The sequence below is a fragment of the Pipistrellus kuhlii genome, unplaced genomic scaffold (genome assembly GCF_014108245.1).
Source record: "Pipistrellus kuhlii isolate mPipKuh1 unplaced genomic scaffold, mPipKuh1.p scaffold_m20_p_15, whole genome shotgun sequence".
In the NCBI taxonomy this organism is placed as follows: Eukaryota; Metazoa; Chordata; class Mammalia; order Chiroptera; family Vespertilionidae; genus Pipistrellus; species Pipistrellus kuhlii.
This window is the reverse complement of record NW_023425460.1, coordinates 30,132,442-30,158,277: the sequence shown is the minus strand read 5'-3', so window position 1 is coordinate 30,158,277 and position 25,836 is coordinate 30,132,442. Positions and strand designations below refer to the sequence as shown.

Here is a 25,836-nt window from a genome sequence, read left to right as displayed (position 1 = left end):
CTTCACTTTACATATACTTGATCTAGCACATCACAGAGGTACTTGTGTATAATGTAGTAACATGAAAAATTATACTTGAACAGCAGAGAAATGGCTTCATATTTTAAAATCTGCTAATGAACCACAACTGATTCGCCTATAGTTTTCTTAATGCATTCTTCCATAAATGAACTTGCATTAGTTAATACAATGACATATTTCATGCTTAAAAATGCTAAATAATTCCTACATCTACTTGGAGGTTTATTCTCATTTCTATTCAAACCAGGTTTATAAAATACTTGAGGCCCAGTGCACAAATTCGTGCACTAGTGAAGTCCTTCAACCTGGCCTGTGGGATTGGGCTGAAACCGGCTCTCTGACATCCCTTGAGGGGTCCCGGATTGTGAAATGGCACAGGCCGAGGGACCCCACTGGTGCATGATCGAGGCGGGGAGGGACATGGGTGCTTGGCCAGCCAGGGAGAGACCGAGGGAAGGCTCCAGGGCGTATCGGCCTGTCTCACTCAGTCCTGATCAGCCTGACCCCATCAGCAAGCTAACCCACCGGTTGGAGCATCTGCCCTATGGTAATCAGTACATGTCATAGCAACTGGTCAACCTGTCTACTGTCTGTCTCCTATATGCACTATATGTGGTCAGTGAATGTCATAGCAAGCAGTTGTGCGGCCTTAGAATATCATTAGCATATTACGCTTTGATTGGTTGAACAGACTGGACACTTAGCATACTAAACTTTTATTATATAGGATATGTTGTAGTTTAAAGTAACAGAATAAATACAATTTGTGATATTAGGCCTATAGCTGGAGTCTAGACTTCCTCTTTAAAATACCTGGACTGAAGAAAAAAGAGGTTTTAAGCTAGGTATTATTTAGAACAGCAGTCACCAACCTTTCGGGCCTCACAAACCACCAGTGGTCCACGAACCACTGGTTGTGACTGCTGATTTAAAGGACCTCATGTAGACCTTATTCAAAGGTATGAAGAAAACATTCATTAATGGGAAGCAGGATGAGCAAATGGCTCTATTCAAACTGCTAAACTGGCCATATATAAAGTGACACATCAAGGCATACTGTGACAGGTTGCTCTCACCAATACACAACTATATCACAACCTCCAAATTACTGTTTTTTCACACAGTACCTGCTTTTTACTGTTTCTGTTTCTTCATTACCTGTCACTTCTTACTGCTCTATCCATATCTCACACTAGATACAAAAACTAAATCAAAATGAATCACAGACTTACACTTAGGACCTAAAATTATAACACTACTAGAAGAAAATATAAGAGGAAATCTTTGTGACTTTGGGTTAGGTAAAGATTTCTTAGATACAACACCAAAAGCATTATCCATTAAAATTTTTTACAAATTTAAAGAATTAAGCAAATTTAAAAACTGCTCTTACAGCATGGATGGACCTGGAGAGTATTATGCTAAGTGAAATAAGCCAGCCAGACAAAGATAAGTATCACATGATCTCACTCATATGTGAAATCTAATGAATCAAATAAAATGATAAACAAAAATAGACCCAGAGGCACAGAAGCACAGACTGTTGAACCTCAGAGTGAAGACAGGGGAGGGTAGGTGGCAAGAGATCAACCAATGAACTTGAATGCATATACACATAACCTGTGCACACAGACAATGGGTTGTTGAGGGCCTGGGGGTGAGGGGAGGAACTGAGTGGGCTGGAAGAGGTTAATGGGAGAAAAAGGAAGACCTATGTAATACTTTCAACAATAAAGATTTTTTAAAGAACACAAAACTTCTGCTTAAGAGAATTTAAAAAAAAAAAGCTACAAATGGGAGATAATCTGCAAATTACTTAACTGATAAGACTTTTATCCAGAATCCTATATAATTAAAGTCTAATATGCAAATCGACCAAATGGCAGACCAACCAGTCGCTATGATGCACACTGACCTTCAGGGGGCAGACACTCAATGTTGGAGCTGCCCCTGGTGGTCAGTGTGCTCCCACAGGGGGAGTGCCGCTGAGCCAGAAGCCAGGCTCGCAACTGACCAGCACAGCAGCAGTGGCAGGAGCCTCTCCTGCCTCCTGGCAGCCCTAAGGATTTCCATCTGATGGTTTAGGCCCACTCCCCCAAGGGCTCCCAGATTGCAAGAGGGCACAGGCCGGGCTGAGGGACCCCCTCCTCCTGAGTGCATGAATTTCATGCACTGGGCCTCTAGTATATAATAAAACTCTCAAAACTCGATATCCAAAACAAACAATTTGAACAATACTTCATCAAAGAAGTTATAAAAATGGCAAAGCACATAAAAAACTGCTAACATAATTTATCACCAGAGAAATACAAATCCATTTACTTAACATTGTGGAAGAGGCAAAACTTTAAGGACAAGAATTATATCAATAATTGCCAGAAGCTTAGGTTTGGGTAAGGCATTGACAACAAAGGGGCACAGATGAATTTTTGGATTGATGGAACTGTACTATATTTTAATTATACAGTAGTTACATGACTATATGCTTTTGTGAACATTCAAATAATATATATCCTTAAAAATGTGAATCTTATAGTATGTAAATTATATCTTCAGTCTCTAATTGAAAAAATGAAAAAAAATCCACATTCCCTAGAAATTTCTACCAAAATAGAACTGACAGCATTGATTCTTTAATTTCTGATTACTGGCTTTAAAATATACCTATCCAAAGCCAGTGAGTAATTAGTGCAGCTTAATGAAGTTACATTAGTAAAACTAAAGATCAATTTCTTTCTTAAAATTTGGACTACAGTCTTCCCTAATTTAATTGTATAGTAATTACCTAAAACTTTCATGACTTATTCAACTTTGTATGAGTACTGATTGTAAAACTTAAGTCTCCTTTAATTATCAACTCTATTTCTACTTCCTATATAAGTAAACCACACAATTCTTTGCAATATACTCAGATATATAAAACTATATTTTTAATCTGGATAATTTTTGTTAGCTGATTTTATATGATTCAAATCACTGAATCATACCTTTTCCTGGGAAAATGACCTCCAGGCCGCTTCACAACGGATATTCCCTTTCATTTAGACCACATTCCACTTGCTAAGTCCATTATCTCTCCCCAGACCAGCACAGAGAATACTCTGCCCAGAAAAAGCCCACCATAAGTGCTTTAAAAACCTGACTCCTACCTCTGGGTGCTGGCGCTATTTGGGGGTTCAGCCCATCTGGTTTGCGGATGATGGAATAAATTTGTAATCCCTCACCATTTTGGCCCCGTGCATTCCTCTTCGGTGACCCTAACAGTTTTATTCTGAATAGTCTAAAATACTCTGGCAAGTCCAAATGATATTACCGTATTTTTCGGACCATAAGACGCACCGGACCATAAGACGCACCAGTTTTTAGAGAAGGGAAATGAAGAAAAAAAGATTCTGAAACAAATAGTGTCCTAAAATATTTTATGTGCATTAAAACCCAACATCACAGTCATAAACACATGTAATCAACCCTGTAAATTAAACAGCAGCATTTAGAACCATTTTAGAGCCGGGCAAGCACACAGAGACCACACAGAGCCGGGCAAGTAAAAAGAACTTTTTTTTAAAAGTATATGTGTAGGCTTTATTTGGACCATAAGACGCAGGGACTTTTTCCCCCCACTTCCGGGGGGAAAAAGTGCGTCTTATGGTCCGAAAAATACGGTAAATATGTCTACATATAATATTTTTTCTAAAACACACCTTTTTTCCTAATTCCTTGCACATAGACCCTAGTGACTTACCAGGATCTATAAGATATAAACTAAGCTTATCTGGCATTCAAGGTTCTTCACAATTTGTTGTCAATCTACTGTTTCAGTCATATTTTTAACACTCTCAGATACAAATTCGCCATTCTGCACCGGATGGCCTCTCAGTCTGTTCATGCCAACTTCTGAAATGCCCTCTTTGAATTATCTGTTTATACAATCGTAGTCACTACAAAAGGCTTCTCAAATCCAGCTTTTTCCTTTAACTATTTGAAGGCATTGATTTCACCCTTCTGTGATTTCTTTTGCATTCATTATCTCTTGGTATTCATTTGTCATTATATACTATTTTATATTCCTGTTTAAGTGTTTCATTTATAAATGTCATCTCATAGTCTATAACATAGTTTCTTAACAGCAGACACTGTTCTCAAATGCTATTTGTATCCCCAGAAACACAACAGTACTCAATTCAGAGAAAAAAATTAATGTGAAATTTTATTTAAAGTTAATTTTAAACCACTTTAAATTTTAAAATAATTTTAAATTCATTTAAGATAACTTCTTGGAAAAGCTTACTTTATAGCTTGGGGAAAAATCCAGGAGCACTACACTTTTACTCCCTGAGATTTACCACTGAATCACATTCATCTTTATATTTCCAGAGTTGAATACAGTGCCTGATACATGCAAAACACTCAAATATTTAAATTTCATTTTATAAAGTCTCAAATTAAGAAATGGAAGCCCGGCGTTCTATCACAATCCTTCCATGATTATATTAGTGCTGTGAAATATTTTCTCATGTCTCCTATTTGTTCACAGATTCTCCCTAAATAAACTATAAATATCACAAAGATAAAAACTGTGCTTTCTCCTCTCTTTCAAGCTTGCAGAGCAACTATCACGGTACTGAGTTCATGCATAGAGGTAGGCAATACTTCTATCAGATTTCTTTAAAGTAACAGAAAGGCAGCTTTATATTGATATATATATATATATATATATATATATATATATATATATATATATATATATATATATATTTCTTTGCCCCCATGTAAAAGCAAATTAGTTATTCTTGCTACTGGGAAGATTTATTTTTCATCATCTTTGGCACAAATTCTAGAATGCTATCTGCCAGGTCCCATGCCCCAATGAATATGCATCCACAAACAATTATGAAGATAGATAGCTTTGGGGAGGGGTACTCTTTCATCAGGTCCCAAAGCTGGCCTGTGGTTAGGGTGAAGGGTAAGTGGGGGAAGGGTGTGGCCCTATGATTAATCACTGCCCACTCTGCTTAGGGGTATTTATCACAGCCCACTGTCAGGTAAATCACTGGAAAAACACCTCTCCAGTAATTAATGTGAAGTGACGGATGGACAGCCCCTGGACCCATTAATCAGGAACATCAGCAGCCTACTGAGATTATGAATGTCAGGATGCATAAACCGCAGGTGGATCAATAGGCCCAGGAATTCATCCAAGGCACTAATTTCCGAGGCATCTCCGGTACATTAGGCTCCCTGGACCCCTCCCCCAATCTGAAATGAAAAGCAAGGCTTCAGAACAAAGAGCAGGAGCTGAGTGAGGTCTGAAGTGGCCACTGTAAAAAACAAAACAAAAACAACAAGAAAGCTGCCCATTATTAGGAAAAGCACCAGGACAGTAACATAAGCATAGAACTATACTGACCAGGAGGCTCTCAGAAGGCTCAGTACCCTGGAAAAGCAGGGGAACCAGGAAGACAACAGTTAGCATCAGTGCTTAGAGCCTGATTATCCATTTTAGGGGTAATCCAGCTTCTTGCTTCTAATCTATTACCAATTTTCCTGTCCACATTTTCTTCCTTTCATATTGGCACCACTAATATAGAGAGAAGAGAAAAAAAAATTCAATTTCTGCTCCCTAACAACCTAGGTAAAAATTTCTATTTAAGAAGAAAAAAGAATTTTGAATTATCCTTGAATTTAATTTAGTTTCATCCCTCATTACCATGACAAACTGGGAAATGCCAGCAGAAGTACCCACAGTGTCTTCAATTAAAGAAAAGGTGGTCTTCCTGAAACATTTACAAAGCATTCTTCCAATATACTATTCAGGTTAAAGGTTAAACTGTGTGATGGGATTCTAGCAAAATGAAATCACATCTTAATTCTATTTCTTCTCCAAGTCAAACCAAAAAAAATTTCTCCATCAAAGGGTCTGTTCAAATTGTAAAACAGTATGGAGCTGAAAGAATTACTGTTTGGTTATCACCCCAAGTTTAGTCAATTTTGTAGGGGAAATAAAGCTGTGCTTTGGCCTCAGACTGAACACCCTCTAGGCTGCAGTGACGGGAATGAGACTCCACTTGCTGCCACATCCCGCCAAACCCCAGCGCTGTGCTTTGTGGTCACACTCAGGCCAGGACTGCAATCCTTGGTTAGAAAGTGTCTCAGAGTTACAGCTGCCTGTTCCGCTAAATCTCATTTCATCCTACTGATGGATAGATGGACAGATGGCTGCTTGGTGAAAGCAGCACTATCAGATGAAGCCTCTGAATGATGGATAGCCCTCTTTCTACTTTCTCCAAACCACCATCGATCCAAGCCATATTTCGGTGGTCAGAAGCCCAGTAATATTAAGACACACAATCAGGTTAAGTTGCTTGCAGTGTAAACCTCTAAAACAGAAATTCTAACACCTCTGCTTTGCTGTCAAGAACTAGTCTGAAAATGTTAGTTCCATTCTTTCTAGTTTCTAACCCAATGAATCCCAACAGCTCAACACCCAAAGGGAACAGCTGGGCTCCATTCCTAGGAGCACTTGAAAAGCTAGCTTGCCTGCCAATTTTCTACTAGCCAGTTCTGTGAAATGAACTCTGCAGTAGTAGTGAGCAGACCTGTGAATATGTGTATCCAGTGAAGTTATTAGAACCATATAAACCACAAAGAGTTTCTCAGTGATATAATCATTAACCTCAAACATGTAGAGCCTTGGATATACCAAGCGGACCTACCAACATCAAGGAGGGCAATTAAAACCAGAAAAGATTAAAATTTCGTCTTTTGCACATAATCCTAGTCTGCCTGGCTGGCTTCTATTCTCTTGTATACATATCAAATCCTCAATACTAATCCTTCCCTGTTTTCACAAGCACACTTCTGCATCCATTTGCTCTGCCACCTTCTAGATACTTATTGCAGCTTGTCTATTTGTAATCCATACCTTCTTCGTTGCGTCCACATTATCCTGTGCTCTCAGCAATTCAGAATCATATAACTGGACTCTGTATCAAAGTTACTTCCACTCAAATGATTGGAAGAAATGGATTCTGATTACAGCTTTGTAATATAGGGTCCCAGAACCCACATGCCCTATTTTTCTAAGCTCACGTATCCCCAATTGACTTCTCCTCTAAATGCTTCACAGTCAGCTCTAACCCAAATCAGGTTGGCTTGGCTCCTAATCCTCCTCCTCTTGACTGACTTGCTGTGACCCTGAGCCTAACACTCACAGAGAATTTGTTTGTACTTGTTTGTGGGGCCAGAAAAATAGAGTGGCAACAGTCAAGTGGAGTGGCCACTGTCATTCTTATTGCTGTAATGGCAGTGTACTTTAATACTTTAATACTTATGTCTTAATGACGCCTATAGCCTTGTAACTAGCACAAAAAACAGAACAAAACATGTGCTATTTATACAATATACTACTCAATTATATATAATAAATCAAGAACAGTACTACCCTTCATGTAAACATTAAAGAATTTTTACAGACTCTTAGACATTTCTCAAGTCAGAATTCAATTTTTGAATAAGAAAACTGAGGATCTGAGGTTGTAGCATCCATGGTTAGATGGATATTAAGTAGCAAAGCAAGACTGGAAATCAATTACAAATGCTGTGCTCATTCTATTCTATTTCTCAGACATGTCATTTTCATCCATGGGATTTCAGAGGGAATGGGGAGGGTAATGACAGAAGAGTGCCATTTGTGTGTGTGCCTGTGTGTTTTCGGGGAGGAAGGTGGTCACAAATAATTAAATTTGGTCATACATACTATTGTGCTTGCCATCAAAGTTGCCCATGGGATCATCCGAGAGCCAATAACTATCCTAGAGAACAAAATTAGATGAAACCCTGACAACTAGAAACCTCTATTCTTCTTCTTCTGTCTTTATGAATTTGTCCCAGTTCTATCTAGACAGCCGTAAAGAAAAAGAGCAGAAAAAAGTCTGATACAAGTAGAATCATAAAGCAAAATTCTCCACACCTTAAACTAAATGGGGAAAAGAGTAATGTGTCCTCTTTATTCCCAAGGACGCCACATTCTGGTCAAATGAAGAGCACAATTGACTGATTAGACTTCACCCTCTGGTGGCCAAAATGTGTCACTGCTCCATTTCCTAATTGCCAATTATCTCTACACTAATCTTTAAGTTTATAACTGAAAAAGACCTTTGAAAATCATGTTGTGCCCTGGCTGATGTGACTCAGTTGTTGGGCATCGTCCTGTGCACTGAAGGGTTGCCAGTTTGATTCTGGGTCAGGGCACATGCCTGGGTTGTATGCTCAATCCCCAGTAGGGGAAGTGGGGGTTGTGCTTGCCATCAGGAGGCAGCTAATCAATGTTCTGCACTCGCATCAATGTTTCTCTCTCTCTCTCTCTCTCTCTCTCTCTCTCTCTCTCTCAAAATCAAATTTTAAAAAAGGGAAAAAATCATGTTATATAGCCTCATTTTGATTGAGAAATTTAAGTCAGCTATTTAAGTGGTAACTTGGTAGTTTTGTCTCCATCATAGCTGTTTAACCAGTTTTCCAGCCACTATGTCTCAGGATATATTAGCTGAGCAGAGTTTAATCAGGAAGTTAATTGTGCTGCAAAAATCATCACATAATACACATCAAAAACAAATGTGTTATCCACACCAATGCTCATCGTCATTAGTATAAATGGTCAGGATGACTTTTCCATCCCATTCCCACAGCAATGTGCCTCATACACTGGACAAGAATTCTATGACTATTCTTAGTACCAGATAAAACATTTCTCCTAAGAATTAAAACAACCACCACCACCCAGCACTTCCCCAAAACAAAATAACTCTTGTTAGGTGAATAATAAGGATGGGCAATTCTTTAAACTCTTATTTCTATATACTCCTTAAATTCATAGAAAGGTTTTTTATTTGCATTAGCCAAATACATTTTAGAATAATCAATTTTTTATACTCATTTGCAAGGCTATCTAAAGCCAACACAAAGATCCTTTCATTAAAAATGGTCTTTTTATAGAGTTTCTATTTAGTTAAGAAAAATCTATTAAGCAATGCCTAAGAGAACAATAACATATTTTTTCCAAATCTACTGCTGTGAACCATGTCTAATTATGTTTTCTGTTTCATTAAGATTTAGGCCCTGTAAGCAAAAGTGAATTAGTGGCAGAGTAGTAGTAATATTAGTAGCAGAGGAAGAGAAAGAGGAAAAAAATAACCAGCTACCATTTAATGAGTACTTACGATGTGACAGGCACTGCGCTAAATGTTTTACATATATTATCTCATTTGATTACATTATAAGACTATGAGGTAGCTATTATTATCCCAATTTTACAGATGAGAAATCTGAACCTTAAATAACTCAAGATCACACAGCTTTTAAGTGTTGGTTAGGATTTCAAAGACCCTGCATTTAACTCCTAGACTGCCTGATAGCAGAATGGTCTCACAATAATATACTAATTTCATAAGTATTCACAGTTTGCTTGCAATCTGTATAAATGTAAAGCAACTAAAGAGAACTCAAAACTGCTGCAATAAAACAAGAAAACTAACAAGAATGAAAGAACTTTCATGCTTTCACAGCATGCTTAATGCCAATAACCTTCCAGACTTAAAAGTGCTGACAATAATAATTCACTATTGTCTCTGGAACTTCCTCATTCACCTTGCCTCACCCTCAAAGCCATATGGCAAAGAACCTCACCAGGTGTCAGGAGAGGACTCCATCTCTTCTATTCCCCATATAATCTCTATATTCTTAGTAGAACTCCCCCAACCATTTCAAAACATTATCCTTTTCTATGTCTTCCCTTTCTCCAGAGGCATGTGTGAACATGGGAATAACGACCCGTGAAATATACAACTGAGTTTTAGACTGGAATAAGCTTCAAAACAGAATGTAGAGTATACTTTCAAATCTGAATGTAAAAAAACAAGAAACTTGAACATCAAATATATACTGCAGACTTTTTTTCAAATGTAATCAGATGGGGCCTGAGCAAAATAATAGTTATATTACCTTATTATTAATCTGCTTTGGACATTACAGCCTTTGTCTCTCTCATGCAGTTGGACAAAGAATACAGCTTACATAACTGGGAAGAAACATTTCATGAAAAAAACTGAGTATTAAAACAATGAAATATATCAATGAAATATATAGGATACATGATTCCAATAGGATAATGGCGGCACCAAAGTAGATAAACAAATTTTAGCATAAAAAGGTTTTTCTTTAAACACAGTTCAAGCCCCCAACTTATTTTACACTCCACTGGCAATAGTTGTCATGCATCAGCACCAACTGATTTCATGCCTTATAAGCTGAGAAACAGTTTGCAGCTCAGTCTCTTTCACACTCCATTGATAAGGTATCCCCATGGTTCACCAAGTTTAATGTTAACACCTATTACCCTGAGCCACCTCAAAAGGCAGATCGTAGCTTTAATATAACTGACCAATCATATTAAAGAGCTAATATGCTAATTGTTAGGATGCTGTAATGCGTAACAACCAATCACAGGAAGCTGCCTGCGTGTGCGGCCTAAGCAGGGAGGAGCCCAGAGGAGACGGGACCATCCCGTGCCAGGAAGGGCAGGGGTGAGAGCCCATAGCGCCCCCTCACCAGTCCTTCACCACCCACCGCTCACACTCAGAGCACCCTGTCGCCCACTTGCCAGGGGAAGGAGCACAGCGCAGCAGGTGGGAGGCTTCCACGCTCTCCTCCAGCACCATGACAGGGCAGAGCTGTTGCTTTGCTCTGAAGACTGAGAAGGAGCACAAGGGGAGAAGGTGGGACCACCCCTGAGGTGACTCGAGAAACTGAGGGCAGGGCTTGAAGCAGCCAGAGAAGGCCAGAGGAGTCAGGAGCTGGGCCAGGCTCACTGGAACTCTGCATGGAACCATTCAGGTGTCAAGGCAGGGTGGTGGGTGGGCAGGGCCGCTCAATTTCGTGCTCTGGGCTCCTAGTAGCAATATAATATGCAATAGAAAGATAGAAAAGTTTGCTTCCTACTCTGTTTATCTACCTTGGGCAGGCAGGTGTTGGGGAATAGAGGGCTGGAGAGAGAAGAAAAATAATTCCCTCCTAAAACTTCTTTCTCACACTACACACCTAAAAGTTGGTCTGTGTTTCTAGACTTGCTTGAAATTAGTTCCTCTCCCAGATACATCCTGGTTTATACTGATATTCTATAGTAACAATAAAAGAGTTGAAATGGATAAGGCTTTGGGAGCTGAGCCTCAAACTTGACATGCATTAAACTTGATCTTTTCCCCCTTTTGAATATACAAACTACTGCTAATAAATCATTGAGTAAATTTTGAAAACACAGGCTTAACCTGTGTTAAGTAGTGTGTGTGTGTGTTAGTCAGAAGGACATCCACACAAAACCACCCACTCAACCAGGACTGACCAGAGCCTGTCACCGGAGAGGCTGTCTAGGTCTAAAATGAGTGTATATACTCATTTTATTCCAACTACATACTAAAGATAGCCATTATTATCTCAATTTTATAGATAAGATACCTGAAACTTAACTTACAGTTTAAGTCCGTTAGGACAGTGGTCAGCAAACTGTGGCTTGAGAGCCACATGTGGCTCTTTGGCTCCTTAAGTGTTCTAACGGCACTTCTTCAAAATAGACTCGCCCAGGCCGAAAACTGACTTCTGCGCATGGTCCACAAAGTTTCAATCGCACTGTATGCCTGCACCCACACATGGTATTTTGTGCAAGAGCCACACTCAAGGGGCCAAAGAGCCGCATGTGGCTCGTGAGCCACAGTTTGCTGACCACTGGGTTAGGATTTCAAAGTCTCTGTGCTTAACTACTACAAATTACAATACATGCTTTCTAAAACATGGGTTAAAGCAAAGCATAGCGTAGTTAAAAACAAAAACATCAAATACAATGGCAACAAGAGAACAGCTGTAAAGAAAATGGAGTCCCTATGTTAGAAATATAGTTAGAACTTGGTATCTATCTCCTCCCTCCCTGCAGCCATGCTAACAAGTGTAAAAGCCAAATGTGGCTGTTAAGAAACTAAAAAACCAAAAGACTTTAAAGCAAATTTCACTTGAAAGCAGGAAAATAAAAATTAAATAAATAATAGATAAGATACTAATTAGTGTTTCAAGAACAAATAATTACCTTAGAACATAATATCTTGCCGAGACCAGTTTGGCGCAGTGGATAAAGCGTCAGCCTGTGGACTGAAAGGTCCCGGGTTCAATTCTGGTCAAGGGCATGTACCTGGGTTGTGGGCACATCCCCAGTAGGGGGTGTGCAAGAGGCAGCTGATCGATGATTCTCTCATTGATGTTTCTAACTCTCTATCCCTCTCTCTTCCTCCCTGTAAAAAATCAATCATATATATATATATATATATATATATATATATACACACACACACACACACACACACACACACACACATAATATCTTCAGAACAATGCTCCTTTTAGTATCAGGAAGCCTGTACAGAGTGCTACAGACAGCTTTCAAAGAAGAATAATCTACTGAACAAACAAACTGCATTCTAATCTATCATTCTTATGACATAAAAAGAAAGAAAAATGTTAAAGGCTGGCAAAAGCTAACAACAGGTAATTGCATTTTCTCACAAATATCAAGTGCACATACTGTACTAAGTTCTTGTTAGGGATAGTGGAGACTGTCAAGTAGGACTACAAGTAATGACATGGTTTGAACCACATGAGTAATTAGCCCCTCCCCACCCCTCACCTCTCTTTAAGTTGTCTCTACCTAACTGTGAGGGTAAAAAATTTGTTTAAGTTGTTTTAAGGTAATATATAATTGCCAAATAAAGAGAAAGCAGTAAATGATAAAAACTCAGAGGAGAGAAATCACTAAGAGACTAGAATGGTCAAAGATTTCATAGAGTAGGTGGAATTGGAACAGACCTTCATTTTTTAAATTTTTTTAAAGTATAGTTGGCATACAATATTATATTAGTTGAAGGTACATAACATAGTGATTCAACATTTATATACCTTATGATGTCTTCCTTACAATCACATCATTAGGAAGCAGGCCATTGGAAGACAGAGACTGGAAAGGAAGCATTCCAAGTAGAAGGAATAGCCTAAACAATACGAAGAGGTGGTAAGTCAAAAAGTGCTGCTTTGAAGACAGTTATAGAAACTAGTCTAGATAGAGTCAAAGGTTCAGTGTTGGGAAGTAGTGAAAGATTCTGCTAGAAAGATGGTTTTCAGCCTGGAGAGCCTTCAACACTAGGTTTAGGCATTCAATCTCCTAGGATCTAGACAATGGAGAATCGAACCTAAATCCTACAGACAAATCCTAAGAAATGACGCTAGTACAGTGTCTCTAGATCTCCTCCATACCATCCCTTACTCCATTTGCCCTTTTATTTACCCTGGCATCTTTTTTAATATGGATCATTGGTATAGAGCTGATAAGATAAACATAATCTTCACACTGACATCTCTCTTATGCTTACTTAATCCAATGATATCAATGGCCATGCAGTAACATATTTAACTCAGAAACAGAAACAGATCAACAGGAAAGATGGGCTCCAAAACAATGTGATCCAAGTCTAATCCAATACTCAGAATTAGACATGATACCTAGGGGAACCATCAAACACATTTTCTCTGTATAACCATTCTAATAATAGAAAAAGAACTGAACCAAAATCTGCCCCACATTAAATTCTACTCTGCAATACAAATAATATCCAGAAACTCTTGCCTTGGTGTGTGATGAAGATAGCTATAGTTGGTTAACTGTCTCTGAAACAATAAGTTGATGGATTGTGTATATACACACACATGTTAAATAAATATTTAAATAAATAAAAGGATATACATTTGTCTGGGATAAAGACCCAATCATTTTAGCTTTAGATATGGTAATTGGCCTTACTATCATTGCAATAATGTCTTGAAAAGATAAGCCCTATCCCTAGCATTCTGATTTTTATAGTCTCATTTCCTGGCATGAAGTGGTATTTCTAGTGTCTTCAAAATTTTTAAACTTATCCATTCTATATTCTCAACAAAAGAATACCTAATCTCACAGTTTGATGACAGAATGAAACAAATAATACCTTGAAAGGAAAAGTGAAACACTATTTCCCCCCTACCAAAACCCCCACACACACTCTAGCTGTTGATTTCATCCTATTATCAGAGCTAAAAAGAATAGGTTCCATTCAAATTGTCTACAGAACCTCACTGAGCTGCTTCGCTCTTCTCTCATTTCTTCCCCTCTCCATCTCCTCTGTACTTACACACAATCACCTCACTCTGCTGTCCATCTTCCCCCAACTGCTATACAACAATTCACAGGCTGTCACAGATTGTCCGCACCGTGTTTGGAGACTTCAGAAGTACTCTTGTGGGACAGTGCAGTGTGTTAGTACATCATTTCCCTGAACACAATGTCACTCTTTATAGCCAGTTGCAAATTAGTCTCCTCTTAAAAAAATGAAACTCCTAATAAGACAGGTACAAGGAGATTTTAAATAACCAAAATTAAAACTCACTCTGGTTTACTCTGATATCTGGGACATTTCAGAGTCATGCACAATGAGATCCCATGCCTCTACTGATATGAGCCATACAAACCATCTAAGAATATCTGAAGTCAGCTTTCTAATACTAACAAAAGCAGAGACTACCAAAACCCTACAAAGGAGAATTTCTTTCCCTTTATCTATACTTATGGCTCCTTATTCTTAGATTCTATCTGAGAAGACTTTAAGGTCAGCTCTCAGCATCAACATTTACTTCTTAATTGCTGTGCAAAACCTTATTTAAAATAAAATTCTGCAAATCACCAGTATCATTTCATTATAGTTTCTATCCTTTTTTTTTTTTTTTTTTTTGCCACGTGCCTCAGCAGCACACAAGACAATTATCTTCTGAAAGATGCTGCAACTGACCCTCTTATTACCAGGAAAGCCTTCACCCTACACATCAGCTTCCCAGTTGCTACTTGTCTACATGTGAGAATCAGAAGCTGAAATAGACTGAAAAGATCACCAGAGGATGTAGGTTAGAAAAACATCTCACAAAATAACAGGTCCTACCAATTCCTACCAATTTACTAAATTTCTTTAAAAATTTTTTAATTGAAAATAACACCTACAGAGTAATATTCAAAAACTGCAATCACTTTCACTAAATATCTATTTTTCATTTCCAAGTTCTTAGAGAGATTCATTCTGGTTTTTTGTTTTTTACTTTTTATTTATTGACTTTTGGGGAGGGGGAGGAGGAGGAGTGAAAGGGAGAAAGAGAAACATCGATTTGTGGTTCCACCCATCCATGCATCCGTCAGTTGATTCCTGCACGCACCCTAACCAGAAATCAAACCTGCAACCCCAGCACATTGGGATAACACTACAATCAACTGAGCTACTCAGCCAGGGCTTCATTACACTTTACTAAAAACTTAATTATCTATTCTTTAACCCAGGGGTGGGGAATGTCCACTGTATAAGGCCTGTGGAATCATTTCATCTGGCCCTGCCAAGGCATTAGAGATGAGTTAATTAAATGTTTGACCAAATACAGCAGGCTAATTTTTAAATTGATAATTTTGTATGGCCCGAGAATGATCTTATAAATATCCAAAGGCCCTTGGCAGAAAACAAGTTCCCCACTCCTGCTTTAACCCTTACAGTAACATTGCACCTTTGCTGATCCCTTCATGAACTATAGGAAAGCTAGAGCTTTAAAGAATAGATATTAATTTTCTGTCTTTTCAGTGGAGACTGAAGAAAGCAAAGCTAGTAATCCAACTTTGAGAACTAATTCCAGTATTTAAACAATCCCTGTTCTCTTTACAACAAACACCAAAATTAAGATAGAGAACAGAAGCAAGAAAATCTTCCAAAGAGCCTATATTTTAGGAAATTGCCACCTTCAAACTGTTTTACATGAGTTACAACATAAAATGACAGTGAAGAAACAAAATATAAGTAAACTAATATTTATAGAGTAAATGAACAGTCTTTCTATAAAATATGCATAAGCCCTGGCTGGTGTAGCTCAGTTGGTTGGGTGTTGTCCTGAGCACAGAAAGGTTGCTGGTTCAATTCCTGGTCATTGCAGCCTTGATCCCTGGAAGGGGGCATGCAGGAGGCAGCCTATCTATAACATGTTTCACTTCACATTGATGATTCTCTCTTCCTCTCTCTTTTCTTCTCTCTCTAAAAATCAATATTTTTTTCTAAAAATAAATGCATAAGTATACCTAATTGTCTTTCCAAATAAGTGACATTAATTTTTTGAGTAATGAAACTCTATAACAGGGTTAGGGAACCTTTTTTCTGCCAAGAGCCATTTACATATTTATAACATCATTCGTGGCCATACACAATTATCAACCTAAAAATTAGCCTGCTATATTTGGTCAAACATTTCATTAACTCACCCCTAATGTGATGGCTGAAACTGCTTCTCCTGGGTGAGGCGTGTGATGTTAGCTGGTATTGATGAAGTTGCTACTCGCAACTGCTTTTCCAGGTTTGTGTAGATCAGTCTGGAGCGCAATCGACTCTTTGTTATGGTAAGTTTTGAAAAGAACTGCTCGCAGCAGTAAGTTGTTCCAAACACAGATGCATATTTCAAAGCATGTCTCCTCAAAGCGGGAAATTCGTTGTTATTTATGTAACGTTTGTAGAACTCAAGCAGTGGGACGTTGTTGTACCTAGTTTTCAGCTCATCACTGCTTTGCAGCTGAAAGATTTCCTGTTGTAGGTTACCGGGCACATCAGCTGGTTTTACATTGAATGGTGCAGCAAAGATGTCCAATTCCATTTGTTTACTTTTCACGTCCTTGAATCTTTCATTAAATGCCTCAATTAGTTTTGCACATTCACTAGCATATTCAAGTGTTGTAGAAGGCTTTTGTCCTTCCAGAGTTGGGAAATGCATTGTGTTATTCCTTTCCAGTTGCACTTTCCACAGCCTTAATTTAGCTTCAAATGATATCACCTTTGAAAGCAGTGTGCTGAGAAGCTGGTTGGGGCCCTGTAACTTGACGTTCAACTCTGAGAGGTAGTTGGTAATATCCACCATGAATGCTAGATCACACAGCCACTTGCTGTCCATGAGTTCCCTGACGGGTTTTCCCTTCATCTCCATGAACTGCCTGACTTCATCCCGCAGTTCATAAAACCTCAGGAGCATGTTCCTGTGACTCAGCCACCGCACTTCACAGTTATAAACAAGATCTCCGTACTCAGAGTGAAGATCATTCAGTAACTCCTTAAACTGGCGGCTGGTAAGCCCTCTGCTTTTGACAAAATTTATGCATGACACTACTGTCGACATTACACTGTTAAGCCGCAATGATTGTGCACAGAGACTTTCTTGGTGTATGATGCAGTGGCATATAATTAAATTACTTGGGTCGAGACTAAGACGATTCAGTTCTTTCTTGACCAATGAAATTAACCCTTTTTGCGAGTCAACCATTGCTGGAGCTCCATCAGTAATAAGACCACTTAACTTTTCAAATGTTAGCTCAAATTTTTTCATTGATAAAACAAGTCTCTCAAACAAATCCTCACCTCTTGTAGTGCCATGCATGGCTTCCAGTGACAGCAGTTCCTCTCGAGTGTCAAACTCTGCAGTTATCCCACGAACAAAAATAGCCAGTTGGGAAGTATTTGTTATGTCCGTTGTCTCATCACAAGCCAGAGAGAAAAATTGGAAATCTCCTGCAGAATTCTTCAATGTCATTTCAATATCTTGTGCTAAATCAGTAATCCGATCTGAGACAGTTCTCCGAGACAAACTAACACTTTGAAATAATTTTACCTTGTCTGGTGCTAACAACTCTGCAGCAGCCACCATGCACTCTTTCACAAACTCTCCCTCTACATGAGGCCTCAGCTTCTTTGCTATTAGCTCACTCACCACATAACTAGTCTGAATAACATTGTCTCTGTCACAACCAGGCTTAGAGAAAGCAGCTTGTTGTAATTCCAAACTCCGCTGAAGAGCATTGATTTTATCCAGACGCATTTGGCCTCCCAATTCACTAAGTTTAGCATGTTTTGAGCTGTAATGACGCTCCAGACTGGCTTGTTCCATTACTGCTAACATATCGCCACAAACTAGGCACACAGGTTTGCCTCTGACTTCAACAAAAAAATAATCATTTGTCCATTTTTCTTGGAAAGTTCGACGCTCTGCATCAACTTTTCTCTTCTTTGTAGTTGCCATTTGTAGGATGTCACACCACTTAAGTTTTAATAACTATCCAGTGTGTGTGTTTGTTGCCATGGACACTATTATTTTGCTTTAACTGCTGTTCTAATCCTGCATTTTGGATTTAGAACATATGCAATGTTCGTATCATCGTATCATCAACACCTGAGGTCTTCTCTGTGTGCTGCTGTAATTTCATCAATCTTCATATGAGACTGTTTTGGGGAGGATTGTTGATTGTGGATAAAGGTTGGATTGGAGTTATTGTCAGTGTCAACAAAAAAGTCGACAACATCGTCTTCAATCATTAGAGGCAAGATCCTCAACATTGTGAGGAATCATCTCATAGCATCTCATCTCATCATGACTGATCGCCATAGTTTCGTGTTAACACTGTCCCAATGTGTACACTCCCAGTCTGCCTGGCACTGACTGTTCTGAGTCACAACAGGCAGACAGGCTTAGGTCAGCAGATGAGAAGCTTTCATGTACTCCTCTGTGTCTTGTCTATCCCGTAATGGATGCTCTTCGTTCCTTGCTTGTCCCTAAAAATTTACATTATTGCCCTATCTGCTCATTGGTTAGAGCACTGGCCTATGGACTGAAGGGTCCAGGTTTGATTCCCAGTTAAGGACACTACCTGGGTTGCAGGCCCAATCTTGGCCCCATCTGGGGGTGTGTATACAGGCAGCAACATATCAATGTCTCTCTCACAACAATGTTTCTTTCTCTCTATTCCCCTTCCACTCTAACAAAACAAACAAAAAAATCAATGGGGAAAAAAATATATCCTCAGGTGAGAATAAAATTTTTTAAAACTATTATGCTTCACTTAATATAAACATATGTTGCTATGAAAAAAGCTTCTAGATCTATTGAATTTCAAGTCCTGCCTGCAGTTTGCCTTGGCAGGGCCAAACCAAATGACTTCAAGGACCTTATACGGCCCATGAGCTGGATGTTCCCCACCTCTGCTCTACAACAAACAGACTCTGTCTGAAGAAAAATGGTACAAAAATTCTTTCCTGATAGACGCAGCAGCCTCACCTGGAAAATAATAATAATAAAAGTCACTTTTATTAAAATGTGTAATCACTTCTTTGACACTTGTCTGTGTACTTAACTTACATTATCTCATTTCGTGAATACTAAGAGTTTAACCCAGAGATTTACCACAGATTGTGAAAAAAAAAAAAAAATACACATACAAAGTACTTTTTAGAAACTCATCAACAAAACAGAATAAAGAAATGTTATCTTTCATTCTCAGTCTTTTGAGAACTGGTCTAAGGGGGCAGAAACACCAATTAACTGACATTTTAAAAAAAGAAGTGTATAAAACAAAATAATACAAATGATCAAAAACACAGGAAGTCTTTCAACTTCCAGGAATTACTATAGTTCTTATAGGATGGCACATAGTGGATGCTCAGTAAGAATATGCTGAATGGAAGTTTTAATATATGGATAAAAAATAAGCATCATCAGTTAGCAAAGAAATAATAAATATGTCTTTAAGGGTTTTTTAAAAAAGCGTAAGATCCTGTTTTGGTGAATATAGACTGAAAAATTACACAGAAGAAAAATTATATACAACTTTAATGTCCATCTATATGGGCCAGAATAAATAAATTATGGTACATCTATATCATGGAAAACAATACAAACATTAAACAGAATAAAGTAGCTCTAGAAATACTGACATAAAGATCTATAAAACATGTTAATAAGTTTTTTAAATGGCAAATTTAACGGGAAGTGTACAAAATCAATATAAAACTTTAGAACATTCCTGTGACACAAATATAGATTTGAAATAGAAAGATATTCCTTATTCTTAGATAGAAAACTCAACACAACTCAACATCATCCAGATGTCAGTTCTCTCTTCATTAATTTATGAATTTAACATTATCCCAATAACAACACTAATACATGCAAGCTTTTTTATGGCAGCAGCTGCTATTAAAGTTCAACAAAAAAACAAACATGAAAGAATAGCCAATAGAAATTTTAGAAGCTGGCCTTGATATACTATAATTAAAAATGTGATAATGGTGCAGGAATACAGACTGGTGCAAAAGAACAGAAAGTCCAGAAATAAATTCAATGAAAACTTAACATATGATAAAGGTGGTATCTCAAAACACAAGGGCAAAATTGTACTTTTAAAAGAAAACATGCTGGGACAACAAATTAACATTTGTAAAACATTCTAAGTCCACACAATATTCATTTAAAAAAAAAAAAAAACTTTAAATGAATCGGAGATCCAAACAATTAAAATCATACAAGTAACTAGAGGAAAATGTGTAAATTCCTTTTTACCCTGGGTAAAGGAGGTTTTCTAAATATTATCCAAAATTCTGATGCTATGAAAAATTGGACTACATAAAAGTCTAAACAAATACACATATACACCCTAACAAACAAAAGACAACTGGCAAACTGTAGCATATATCATTGATAAAGAGCTAATTTCCCTAATGTATTTTTTTTATTCTTAAAAATTGAGGGAGGAAAACAAAAGAAGCCTGATAGAAAAGTGAATAGAAAGACATAAGAGCCCTGGCAGTGCGCCTCAGTGGCTAGAGCATCGGCCCACACACCAAAGGGTCTCGAGTTCCATTCCCAGTCCAGGGCACATACCTGGGTTGTAGGTTTAATCCCAAGCCCCCAAGGGAGGCAGTCAATTGATAATTGATGTGTCTCTCTCAAATCAATGTCTCTCTACCCCCCAAAGACCAATGGGAAAAATATCCTTGGGTGTGGATTAACCAAAAAAGACACAAGACAATTCACACAAAAAGAGATAATAAGATGACCTTTATGCATATGGAAAGACGTTCAAACTCACTAAATAGAGAAATGAATATTAAAACTATATGGAGCCGAAGCCGGTTTGGCTCAGTGGTAGAGCGTCGGTCTGCGGACTGAGGAGTCCCAGGTTCGATTCCGGTCAAGGGCATGTACCTTGGTTGTGGGCACATCTCCAGTGGGGGGTGTGCAAGAGGCAGCTGGTCGATGTTTCTCTCTCATCGACATTTCTAGCTCTCTATCTCTCTCCCTTCCTCTCTGTGAAAAATCAATAAAATATATTTTTTAAAAAAACTATTTGGAGATACCATTTTGTTAACCTAAAGGTTAACAAAAATTAAAAGGTATAAAATAACACATTCTGATTGATGGTAATGTTTTGGGGAAACTAACACTCTCATACATTACTGATGGGAACTCAAATTTGTACAGCCCCCACAGCAAGAGATTTGGCAATATTTTAAAACTACATATGCTTTTAAACTTTTGACCCAAACATCCCATTTTAGGAATTTACCCAAACATACACTTCCAACATATGAAAAGATATAAGTATATGGACAAGGTTAGTCACTGCAGCACTGTGTATAAATGCAAAATATTGAAAAAAGTATAAGAGAATGGTTAGCACCCTCACAATAGAGTACTATGCAACTGTAGGAGGAAGGAAAAGACAAGGGAGAAAAGGGAGGAGAGCGACTCTATAAATTGATGTTGAATAGATTTCAAAATACATTAGGTGAAAAATGCAAAGTACAAGAGTATCTATCTACAGTAGTACTATGGTTCCTTTTGTGTAAAAAAGAAGAGAAAATAAGAAAATATACCTATATCTCCTCATTCATGGGGGGAAAACAAATAGGAAGGATAATTCAGAGAATGATGATATTGGTTACCTATATAGAAGGTAGGCAGAAACAGGGTAGAAAAGAAAGGATTAAAAAAATAATGGGTGACACTGCTCTAAGTATATATTTTTTATATAATTCTGACTTTTGGAAGAATATTAATGTTTCACATACTCAAAAATAAATAAGATCAATTAGGATGAAGAGAAAAACTTAAAATGCAAATTCAAATGACTAAGATAACCGTGCAAGAGAAGAAATAATATTGGGGAAAGAAAATTAATCCAAGTAACTTTTGAACATGGTTTTTATATCAATAGTGTCCAAAAGTAACATAATAGGAGCCACATAAATAATTTAATATTTTCTAGTGGCTGCATTAAAGTAAAAATAGGTAAAACTTTATTAATGTATTTTATTTTTTCTGATATAGCTTAAACATATCGATATATAAACAATATAAAGACATTGTTAAAATGTTAATTCCTTATTTCATACTAAGTTTTCAAAATCCAGTATATATTTTACACTACTACACATTTCAATTTATGTGTTAGTGGCTACCCTATTGGGCAGTGGAGATTTACTGGTAGACTAAATAATTATGCTTTAGATTTATGCTAAAGAAAAAAATTATCAACAAATACTGAACTCTACTTACTAGGTGTCTTTCATACCTTTATTGACTTCAGAGAGGAGGGAGAAGAGAGAGATGGAACATCAATGATGAGAGTCATTGATCAATTGCCTTCTGCATAGCCCACACCAGAGACCCAACCCACAGCCTGGGCATGTGCCCTGACGGGGAATCTAAACGTAACCTCCTGGTTCACAGGTTGATGCTCAAACACTGAGCCACACCAGCCAGGCTACTAGGTGTCTTTTAAATAGTGGTATAAACTAGCAATTCTTAACCTATTTTCTGACATTCTAGAATTGAGCCAATAAGTAAAAACATGAATGGGGCTAGGTTTCTGTTAAGAGGAAGAGTTATAAAGATAAAAAGGCTAGAATAAATTCTGTAGTGTTGAATTAGAATCAGTGGTGTAGACACAAACACACATATTCATATATCATATGTATATATTTCCCAGATGCCTGCTAAGAGGGCCTAGAAGTAATGACACACAGCAGCAATGAGGACATCCAGAATCTAGGTCCCGGCTTAAATGTCATTCTCTAGTCAAAGCAACCAGAGATCCTTGAAAAAATAACTCATTCTAAGGCTCGGGCTGGGAAAGTCTGAGATGGGCCTAGAACATCTTGTTGTGGTAGAAAGTAAAAAATTGTTAAAATAACAAGAGCAATCCAAAAGGTGACAGATCAACTTAGGGGTTCCCACTGGCCGCCAAATCAGGGACAGCATCAAAATAATGAAATAAAGTAGTATTATAAATAAGCATTAAAAAACGATGGAATTAAAAAATCATCATTTAGAAACCATCATGAAAATTATTCAGACAGAAATTACTAATAGATATTAAAATGAGTGAGTAAAAGTTTAAGAAGCAACAGAATATAGTTATAGTCTCAAGTATTTTGTCAAAGATACTTCAAAATTACAAAATGTGAATGTAGTTAATTCCACTAAAAATGACTAGATGGTATATTTTATGTTACATATATTTTATCACAAAAAAAAAAAACTATGAAAGAAAAAACAGTAACTTCACACTAGAAAACCTAGCAGACATTACCTTAATGAAGTCATAACATTACTTCTGTGGTACTCCTGCCAGAAATGGATAACCTGAATCCAATCATGAGGAAATATCAGATAAACCCAAACTAGAGGCATTCTACAAAATAACTGGTCTGTGGTCTTCAACAGAGTCAATGTCATGAAAAGAACAAAGAAAGACTGAAGAAATGTTAAAGATTAAAGAAAACTAAAGAGCTATGACAACTGAATGCTCTTCATAATCTAAAGTTTTCTTTTGCTATAAAAATACATTATTGGAACAATGGGTGAAATTTGAACAAGTCTATAAATTACACAGGAATATTAAATCTGTTAATTTTGTGGTTTTAACAACTGCACTGTGGTTACATAAAAGAATGTCCTTGTTTTTAGAAAATGCACTCTCAAGTATTTAGGTATACAAGGGAATAGGTCTTTACCTTAGCCTCAAACAGTTCAAAATACACACACATACACACGCACACACACAAAAGAGACAGAAAGTGTTAAAATCTGAGGTACTTGGGTAAATTTTTTGCACATTTTGTAATCTGCAATAATGTCAACATAAATTAAATAGGAAAAAAGAGATGTTAAGCACTGTACTTGGCATGTAATCTGCATAAATGTTAGATGTTGTTAACGAGAATATTATCTCTGGATTCTGCCCCTCAAAATTTTCAACTCAAGACATACACTTTAATGGTGGGAAATAACTTGAAACAGCACAACTACAAGCAAATTATTAACATTACATATATTCTTTTCTAAAAGGCAAATTACATATTAAAGAGTGCAACAAATCTTTTGCCCATATTTTTGCCCCTAATACCAAATATCGGTAAAATGGTTATGAGTTATCAGCCACTTGACTATTCCAGAAAACCATACGCATCATATTCACAGGTTAACCTGTTACTTGGGAACCTTACTAGATAGTAAAAGCTGCTGCTTCCAACAGTGCATCTCCTCTTCCATATTTTTAGCCCTCATCAGAAACTGTCTTTGACATTAAAAAAAAAAAAAGATACAGAAAGGACAACAAATATTTATAAAACTGAAGAGTGAATTTGAAGAATGGAAAACTATACAGAAGGCTAGCAAAAGCCAGTGAAAAATGTACACCATGAAGTGGGAGCAACTGGCCCATGTTTTATTGAGGAGAAAATCCTCTTGAAATTCAGTCTTACTGCTGCTGAGCAACACTCTATAACTTCTCTTCTATCTAAAGCTCTGACAACTGGAATTTCTCTGTAATTCAATAAGCTCTTTGGAGTTACCCAGGCTTCATCCATCGTGCCGGGCACATCAGTGGAGAACTCTGTTTTCCCCACCAAGAGCACGTTTTGTGGTTGGTGGCATAGGAGTAGGGTTCTCTTTCAAGACATGAATAGTCTAGTTCCATTTCTTCTCACTTTTCCTGAGTGGGAAGTCTGCAACAAATACATTTCAACAGCTAAAAGTAATGTATAGTTCAGGCTAGTGGTTTTCAATGTCACCCTGCAAGTCAACAGTCTTATACATAATGTGAGGGCTAGTTCTGTATTTCTACAGTTTTGTAATTAAAAATACATACTTTTACTTTCAGTATTCGCTCATTTACTTCTATTATGTCTAATGAGCGCATGAATGCCAAATCAACAATATAGCAGTCTTATTCATCCTGGTTAGATATTCTGTGAATGGTCAGTTAACAGGAGCTAATGAGGACAGGGTCACAGTTTCAAACATGTTGGCCAATTAGCTTTGCTATGTTTCAGAGTTCCATGGTCACGATCAACAACCTTAACCTTGGCTGAGGGAAGAAAAATACACTGATCAAGTAAAGCACTGAGGAAATGAATACAGATGTATCACCAAAATTCATAACTATCCGAAAAATACAATAAAAACTGTAAATAGTACCACCATCTAAGCCTGGCTAGATCTAGAGTCCAAACAATGTCTAAATTTTTCAGACTTGCAAAATTTTATTTATTATTATTATTTGTTTTACAGATCATGAAAAAATGAACTCAGAATGATTATAGGAACCAAAGTCACAAAATAGTAAACAGCAGAGCCTAGCTTCAAACCCTGATCAGTCTGACTCCAAAGCTTATGTTATTTCCACAATACCATACTGTCTCTCCAGAGCATGCCTTAGGGACATAGGACAATCCACAAAATGTTCTTAGTCAGAATTATTCAGCACAGTCATCACTAACTGAGCTTCACTATGTACACTTAGATACTTTAGCTGAGAAAATTCTTTTAAGTAAAAAAAAGAGTAAAAAAAAT

General features: G+C 37.4%; 1 protein-coding gene across 3 annotated transcripts in view; it reads right to left on the bottom strand.

Moving 5' to 3' along the window:
* The window catches only part of R3HCC1L (R3H domain and coiled-coil containing 1 like), a 65,228-nt gene that overhangs the window by 34,367 nt on the left and 5,025 nt on the right, over window positions 1–25,836 (bottom strand). The window contains exon 1 of one of the 3 annotated variants that reach the window (XM_036438785.2): window positions 16,427–18,854. The exons of 1 other annotated variant lie outside the window; for it this stretch is intronic. The gene's annotated coding sequence lies outside the window, so the exon portion shown is untranslated. Of the gene's footprint in view, window positions 1–16,426; window positions 18,855–25,836 lie in introns of those variants that run through there. One more of the 3 variants, XM_036438786.1, reaches the window with a different exon arrangement.